General features: G+C 40.4%; 1 protein-coding gene across 2 annotated transcripts in view; it reads right to left on the bottom strand.

Annotated features, from left to right (window-relative positions):
* Positions 1 to 6,072, bottom strand: part of LOC102673846 — a 52,353-nt gene extending 46,281 nt beyond the window's left edge. For both annotated transcript variants that reach the window (XM_031508558.1, XM_031508559.1), the window contains exons 1-2: positions 6,063 to 6,072; positions 5,437 to 5,472 (exon numbers count right to left, since the gene is read on the bottom strand). The gene's annotated coding sequence lies outside the window, so the exon portion shown is untranslated. The remainder of the gene's footprint in view (positions 1 to 5,436; positions 5,473 to 6,062) is intronic.
* Positions 6,073 to 9,134: the final 3,062 nt, after the last annotated feature.

Here is a 9,134-nt window from a genome sequence, read left to right as displayed (position 1 = left end):
CCAATTTTTTTTTTTTTTTTTTTTTTTTCTTTGTTTCTTAAATCTCCGTTTCTTCGATTTATCATCGTTTAAGGAAGATAACGATGTAATAAAAAGGTTAAAAAGAGTTACAATTGAAAATACACTCTGACGAGAATTTATTCGTATCTGTTTCCTAGATCCTCTTTCCATTCTTTGTATCCGAAGTCGACGAACGAAAATTTATCTCCGTCTCGCTCCGTCGATAAAGACGGACAGGCGCGTTTCAGAGAGCTAATCGTTCGTCGAGTAATTGGTTTCTCCTTCGCTTCCTTTTCACTTTCCCGCCGACGCTTACCTTCTTCCTTTCGACCATGTACACACGCCGTACGCGCAAATTACGAGTGTAGAAATTGAGCGTTACTGATTAAGGGCGGAAGAGATAGTAGATAGAACGGGGGGGATATATTGTTCGAGGATATTGTTAGCCGTAATGAGAGGACTTTAAATGCGTTCTCCTTATCCTCCTCGAACCTTGAATTTTTCCTTCGAGTATTATTTCAGGAAAAATTCAAAAGTTCATACATTTCTGAATATAATATATTTAACTTTCTTATAGTATATATCCTTTTAATTTTAATATTTTTTAATTAATTAATTTAATTTTCTTTTTAATAATTTCGAGGGAAGTAAGAAAAAACGGGTTGTTTTAATTTCCAATTAAATTCCAAGATTTAAAATGTTCCACGATCGAGTCGATCTGTTAAAAGAAAATCCATTTTCCCCCATTCCTTCTCGTTACCGAAAGATAACACGCTGTTAACCGCGGGATAAACACACCTTCACCACGGCTCGTAATATATCCATTACGTTCCACGCAATTTCTAAACCCTATGTCCCCCCGTCCTCATTGTTCGCAAATGAGAATTCGTTCGACTCTCGGCAACCGGTCGTTCGTTACGACATTCCACGCGTGTCATTTATGAATCCCGGCATCCGTTATGCGGTTCACACACATCTTCGAACATAGACTTCGTACGAGACTTAATAACTTGGACCAAACCTCCTAACTCTTTCAGATTACTTAATCCTCTCTTACTTAAAAAAAATAAATCATTAGACGTATAACTCAAATCTTTCATATCAAATATAAAATTATCCATCAACGAAATAAAATTCGTGCATTAATTAAGAAAAAAAAAAAAAAGAAACAATTATACACGCATTTCACAAAGCCACGAAACGAATCAATTCGATCCAGACCCCGAGATATTCAATTATACCCTCCGTTTCAATCCCCCTTGAAAAAAGCAGAGCCCAATACTCCTCTGTAAAAAAACGCAACACCTGCCACCCCGTGCCACTAGAAATCGCGATGGCTGGCGGTGCGCGGTTTAGGATGAGACGGTCGCTGGAGCGGAAAGTATTTTCGCGGGGGATAAAATTACGAGAGAGGGTGGCGGAGAAGGGGGGCTCTGGGGGTAGGGGAGGGGGGGGGCGATGCGCGGCGGGGGGGTCAGGGCCGTAGGCATGGTCGCGCGGCCAGGGGGCAACGGCCAGGCGGCGCCTGGAAGATCGGCCGGCGCATCGGCGGGATGGTGGGGCAGGTCGTGAGTCAGGGGAAAGAGGGGGGAAAAAAAGAGAGGGGGGGGGGGGGGGGGGGTAGGGGAAGGGAAAAAAAAAAAAAAAAAAAGAAACAATTATACACGCATTGCACAAAGCCACGAAACGAATCAATTCGATCCAGACACAGAGCTATTCAATTATACCCTCCGTTTCAATCCCCCTTGAAAAAAGCAGAGCCCAATACTCCTCTGTAAAAAAGCGCAGCGCCTGCCGCCCCGTGCCACTAGAAATCGCGATGGCTGGCGGGGCGCGGTTTAGGATGAGACGGTCGCTGGAGCGGAAAGTATTTTCGCGGGGGATAAAATTACGAGAGAGGGTGGCGGAGAAGGGGGGCTCTGGGGGTAGGGGAGGGGGGGGGCGATGCGCGGCGAGGTGGTCAGGGCCGTAGGCATGGTCGCGCGGCCAGGGGTCAACGGCCAGGCGGCGCCTGGAAGATCGGCCGGCGCATCGGCGGGATAGTGGGGCAGGTCGTGAGTCAGGGGAAAGAGGGGGGAAAAAAAGAGAGAAAGAGAGAGAAAGGAAGCGAGGAGGGGAGAGTACGGGAATGGAAAAAAAAAAAAAAAAAAAGGGCGCGCTTGTTGTCGCCCCAGGAACGAGACGCCCCTATCTCGCGGGCGTGGCTCGTTCGATCTTTCTTCCTTTCGTCTTCCCCGACCGGTATTATTATCCTCGAGAGAGAGATCGAAACGTTGGTGTGGAGGGAGGGGGTGGTAATCGGGGAGACGTTGTCAGAGGTAATTAAGAGGCGCTGTGCCAGGGGAACAACGTTGTAATCGGTGGTGGGTGCGAAGGAAGAAGGAAAAGTTTGACCGATCGATTCCTTCATTCATTTTTTTAGGGATTAAATCGTTCGATCGATAAAGAAGAATTTCAATATTATTTTCTTATAGCTAGATAAGTCTCGATAAAATTTTAAAGTAAAAGTTCTCTCATTCCTTTCTGTCTGTCAAAAGCCAAAGTTTTCGGGCGATCGATGTTTCAATGGGGTTTGTAAATTTTCGAAAATCCCCTTCTAAGTTCGTTCAACTTTGTTGCTGCGGGGTGACGCTTGGTAACCCGGCGCGCGATTCGTGGCCGCGATAAAGCGTGAAACGAGTCTGTCCCGAGGAAAGTATAGAGAGACGATGACGATCGCAGACGATGATGATGATGATGGTTGCCGGTGATGAAGGTGTTCGTCACGTCAGGCCAAGCTTTCCCTCCTCTCCTCGCATTTCGCATCCTCCTTTAGAGTTTCAGATGCTGAATGTCAGAATCCGGAGAATCTTTCACGAATCTTTCTTCTCCTCTTTTTGCTATTTTTCTTTTGTTTTCCAGCGGAAAACAATTGCCAAGATTGGTTCTGAATATAAAAATAGGGGAGAATGGAAATATTTGCATTTTCGTATATAGCACAAGTCTAAACATTTTGTCTTTCCAAATTATAACTCCATTATATATCCTTCTTATTTCGAGGTTTCACAACACCTTCATTGTTTCCAGACGTTGGTAAGTAATCATGGATTCTTTCACGCTAGAGACGCGTGCGTGACACAGGCGTAATTAAGCCGAGTTACGCAATTAAATACTCGCCCGATCATTTAATGGTCGTTGAACTTTTTTTCGTGCGAGCTCGCCGATTACACTTTCGTTCGGATCCGCCCACAATCGTTTCCCAAGGATTCTCTCGTTTCGAGAGGAAGAAGAGGAGGAGGAGGAGGAGGAGGAGGAGGAGAGGCTCGAGAGTTGCTGGACTGAAACTGTCCGTTTTCCATCCTCGTCTGAGTCATCGAAAGAAGTCGTATTGTTGCTCCAACTGTTTTTACTCTCTCGTGATAATCGACGATACTGTTCAGCGACCACTTCCTCCGATGATTCGTAATCTCTGGCACGCGGAATAACGAAACATTGCTCGCGTGTACCGCCTCTTCTGGCATTGAACTCACCGCGCTTCGCCTCTCCACGATGGGGAAAGGCGCACCTGCTCGCTAAAGATTCCATTCCTTTTTCCCTTTTCTTCCTTTCCTTTCCTCATCTCGTTTATTCTATTCTATTTTTCTACAAAATTATTGTTCAATTCAAAATAATTTCTAAAATTTTATGCTTCAAACAATTTATTTTAAAGCGTAACTCTTTGAACGAAATGATTTTCATAATTGTGACGCAAAAAAATAATCAATCTTCGAAATCTTTTCTTCCATTCTATACGTGCATTTATCTATTATTAAATTCATCTTTTAAAATTCTTCACATTAGCACAAATCGTTTAGAGTCGATCAAAATATTTAATGTAAAGTTTAATAATTGTGTTGACACAATTTAAGGGAGAGATTTTCATAATAGTATCGTTAAATTTGAAAACTTGCAAAGTGAGATTATGTATGGTTCGAGATTTCATGATGAAACACCACTTATTGAGTCTCGTGTTTCATTTTTTGACAGTCAATTGTTGTGCAGTAATACACTAACTTTTTTAATTTTTTCGATTATAAATATACATCGAAAGACATATCTTTGTATCATTTTGTTCCCTATATCTAGAGAAGGTGAATAGACACGTTTTTGCTCGAAAAGTGTACGATTGTAAAAACCCGATACTATTAATTTGTGTAAAAAATGAGATGAGAAGTAAGGAGGTGTATGATATTTCTTCTGTGGTGGATAGTTATTCGAAACACGGTACCAGCATGAATATTCGGCCGGTGTCGCGGGCCGACACGAAATCGACTATCTGTCAGGAATGCAAACGATTCGACAGTCTGACTCGAATACTCGATTCATTCTAAGCTAATGTCGATTATTATTAATTTCCACTAGCCTGACCTGCCATTTCTCATAATTACAATTTCTCGTTCTTAAAAACTTGGTTCCACCAAGAAAATTATTTTATTTTCATACGTCAAAAGCCCTTCCCTTGCTCGAGCTAGGTTTCCAGCCGGCGATTCGTGTATCAGCAACAGAGGTGAGACGAGAACGGCCGTTGGAACGCGTTTTACGCGCGGCTTCGTTCGATATTACGGGTCTCGGCCGTTGCCCAACACACGGCCCTGACTTTGAACCGCGTTTCCTCGACTCTCACCGTGGGAATGGCGGCCACGAGGGGCGTCGCGCCAACTTTTATTCCCTTCCTCGCCTCGATCGATCATCGTTCGCCGTCGCCTCTCACCCCTTTGCTCTCCACCGTCTTCTCTTTACCGTTCTCCGCGATACTCCCGACACTGGATACTTATTTCTTCCGTTATTCCACCGTTTACGAACCGTTGATTTCGAATTCGTTTTATTACGATACTTAGTCACATCGAGCACCCATAAGGATATACGTGTGTATATATATATATATATATATATATATATATATATAGTGTTTCATAACGTTACTTTTAGAGGAGGAAGTTTTATCTAATTAATTCGATTTTGATTAGCTTGATGTAGGAACGATCAATGCGAGTGTATTGATTATTATGTATAATGATAAGTTATTGTTGGTTTTCAATTCTCTCGCGGTTTAATGGAGAATTTGCCTTTTCTTTTTTCTGAACGATATTTAGATCGAATTTTGGAATATTTCTTTATTCCAATTATACGCGATAATAATTTGTGATAAATGCAATAAGAGCAACGGCGAGGAAGATTCTTCTCTGTCGCGGTTTCATCACTTTATAACTATATGATTTGAATCTGGAGAATTGGGATCTCGTCAAACTCCTTTCATATTTGCTCAAAGAAACATTCTAACGATTAAAACGCGTAATAATTACGTGTATGCAAATCGATCCATGGATCCGAACCCCAAGAATCCTCGTCACCGCACTCGTATATACTTCTTATCGATCTTCTCCCACAAGAGATGGAACACTTTTGGTACCCACGTACCTTGAAACGGAAATCCACACCGAGCTCCTCCTGTTTCTCTCTTCGGTTCACCAGCTCTCTCTCTCTCTCTCTCTCTAATCACTCTCTTCTTATCACTTGCTCGAACTTCGCCCGCGAAAAACTCCGCGAACCGAACCGAGATGAGGAGAGGGCGATCTTCTCGAGAGAGAAGAAGATCGAAGGATTGGAAAAGGGAGGATTGGATGGAATTTCAGCGGGGGGAAAAAAGAAAGAGAAAAAATTATTCGTTCACCGATCGATCGATCACACGCGACTTGGAACACTCCTCTCTCTCTCTCTCTCTCTCTCTCTCTCTTCTCGAGATTGGTGGAAAAAAAAAGGCAAAAAAACGTTCCTGGTGGTTGGACTGTCGGCACGGCTCTGTCTTCGAGGCGGCGCATCGGGCTCACTTTATAAACGGAGCTGGCCGGGTGGTGGACGCGTTTGCTTGCCGTTTAAACGTGGCCGGCTATTGGCCGCGCCACTATAAACGAGGCGCGTGATTGGCCACGGGATGTAGCGGTACCGTGGCTCCATCCGAGGGGGATCTCTTCGTTCGCGGCGAACGATGTTTCCGCGCCTCTCTCTCTCTCTCTCTCCGTGTTTCTCTTCTTTTACCTTTCGACTCTCCTTCTCTCTTCTTCTCCCCCGAGATCCAGTGTAGGCTTGGCGTAATTAGGGAACAGTGACATTTTACCGTTTCTCTCCGTCTTTCCGTCCGCCTCTTTCCACGTTTATCGAATTATGATTATGTTGTTGTTGTTGTTGTTCAGGTGGAAGGGATTGGATCGAATCGATGAAGATGGTTTTTGGTAGGAATTGACCATCGGCAAGGAGAAATGGTCGACCTTGCCTCTATCCTCGACCGACTCTTCTCTTTTAACTTTAATGGATTTAAGTCGGAGTGTCGAATTTTTTTGTCTGAAATTTTTGTCAAAATGAATTCTTCGTTCGATGTCTTGTAAAACTAGTTTGTCATAGTTGTTTTATTAAAATTTCTTCTATCACTTCTTCACGATTTCTTTCTGAATTCTTATACATTCTTGTAATACTTCTAGTCTAATAAACTCTGTTGCAAAAACTGTTCACTTATGGCACTATTCGTAAGAAGCATAAGCAAGAGGTAAAAAGAGAGAAGAAATAAAAGAAAATTAATATGGTTGAAAGGACGAAGATAGGGGACGAGAAAGGAGATTTTTTCGAAGATCGATCAAAAGATCTGAATGCATGGGGAACCAGGAAGCGCCGGTTCGAACCCTCGCTGGTAGCGGAGGGTCAAAGTCGAGGCAATAAGCAAGATTAATTCTGGCGAAGGGCCGACGATAAAGACGATGGCACCGTCGTTCGAGATTAGAAATCGCGGATTTTCGCGATTCCACAAAACTATAATTGCTATCTTTATAAGTTTCTTTCGCGAATTTTTATAATCTCTGAATAATATTCCTTCCATTTATTATTTTTACGATACGTTAGATATTAATCGTGAACAGAATTTTGGCCAGATAATAAAAAAAACGATTTAATTCGAATATATATCTATATCTCTTCGATAATACTCCAAATGAAGATTTCATTTTCGCGTCTTCCTAATCTTCGATTCTCAAACAGAGACGGAGAGATTTTAACGCGAACTATTTCTTCTATTTATTACTTTTATTCTATTTTATTCTATTTATTATATGAATTTTGGATAGATAATAAAAGAATCGATTTAAGAATCGATTCGAATATATATATTAATATCTCTTTGATAATACTCCAAATGAAGATCTTCTAATCTTAGAGTCTTAAACGGAGACGAAGAGATTTCAACACGAACCATTCTTTCCATTTACTATTTTTCATTTTTACGATATATTCGATTGTAGGCAGAATTTTGGCCAGATAATAAAAGAATCCTTTAACTCGAATATATATTTATAGCGAAGATCTTCTAATCTTCGATCCTCAAACGAAGATGAAGAGATTTCAACGCGAACCATTCCTTTCATTTATTTTCATTTTTACGATATATTAGATTGTGGACAGAATTTTGGCCAGATAATAAAATAATCGAATTTAATTCGAATATATATTTATAGCGAAGATCTTCTAATCTTCGATCCTCAAACGGAGACAAAAAGATTTCAACGCGAACCATTCCTTTCATTTATTATTTTCCATCTTTACGATACATTAGATACTCGTCATGCACAGAATTTTGGCCAGATAATAAAATTATCCTTTAATTCGAATATATATTTATAGTAAAGATCCTTAAACGAAGAGATTTCAACACGAATTCTTCCCATTTACTATTTTTCGATATATTCGATTTTGGGCAGAATTTTGGCCAGATAATAAAAAAATCGAATTTGATTCGAATATATATTTATAGTGAAGATCTTCTAAACTTCAATCCTCAAATGGAGACGAAGAGATTTTTACGATATATTAGATTGTGGACAGAATTTTGGTCAGATAATAAAATAATCCTTTAATTCGAATATATATATTTATTCCTTTTCGATAATACTCCAACTGAAGATCTTCTAATCTTCAAACGAAGACGAAGAGATTTCAACGCGAACTATTCCTTCCATTTATTATTCTCCATCTTTACGATACATTAGATACTCGTAGTGGACAGAATTTTGGCCAGATAATAAAAGAATTCTTTAATTCGAATATATATTTATAGCGAAGATCTTCTAATCTTCGATCTTCAAACGGAGACGAAGAGATTTTTACGATATATTAGATTGTGGACAGAATTTTGACCAGCTAATAAAAGAATCCTTTAATTCGAATATATATTTATACCTCTTCAATGATACTCTAAATGAAGATTTCATCTTCACTTCTTTCTAATCTTCGATCCTCAAACGGAGACGGAGAGATTTCAACGCGAACCATTCCTTCCCATTTATTGTTTTACATCTTTACGACACATTAGATACTACTCAGACAGAATTAGATACTAATTCTAGATAGAATTTTGGCCAGACAATAAAAGAATCCTTTAATATATATTTATACCGAAGATCCTCAAACGGAGACGAAGAGATTTAAACGCGAACCATTCCTTCCATTTATTACTTTCTTTACGATTTTCACATTACACATTAGATACTAATCATAGACAGAATTTTGGCCAGATAATAAAAGAATCCTTTAATATATATTTATAGTGAAGATCCTCAAACGAAGATATTTAAACGCGAGCCATTCCTTCCATTTATTACTTTCCATCTTTACATAGATACCGATACATTAGATACCGATCACAGAATTTTAACAGATAATAAACTAATCCTTTAATTCGAATATATATATATTTATACCTCTTCCATGAAGATTTACTCCAAGATTTCATCCTAGCATCTTTCATCTTTCTACTAAACGAAGAGATTTCAACGCGAGGCAATAAACTCGAATTACTTTCATTCCAAATATGGCGTAATGCAGATATCTCGTAACGTATCGACAAACGCGATCAGAAAATGAAACGATGTGTCGACGGATTCCCGGCATTCCACGGAAGCTGGATAACCATTGGATACGGAATACAGTTGTTTCGTGTAATGTCGGCTCCCTGCTAACAAGGCCGTTAAGTGGAGCTGTGGAGGGTAGCGTAACGACGCGCTCGGGCGGCGGCGCGTGTGCACGCAACTCCACATAATTTCCATTCACATAGATCGGCCACTAAATAAACATAA

This window comes from Apis dorsata, unplaced genomic scaffold (genome assembly GCF_000469605.1).
Source record: "Apis dorsata unplaced genomic scaffold, Apis dorsata 1.3 scaffold_89, whole genome shotgun sequence".
Classification (NCBI taxonomy): domain Eukaryota; kingdom Metazoa; phylum Arthropoda; class Insecta; order Hymenoptera; family Apidae; genus Apis; species Apis dorsata.
Note: the sequence above shows the minus strand (reverse complement) of the source record. Positions and strands in the feature narration are given on the sequence as shown.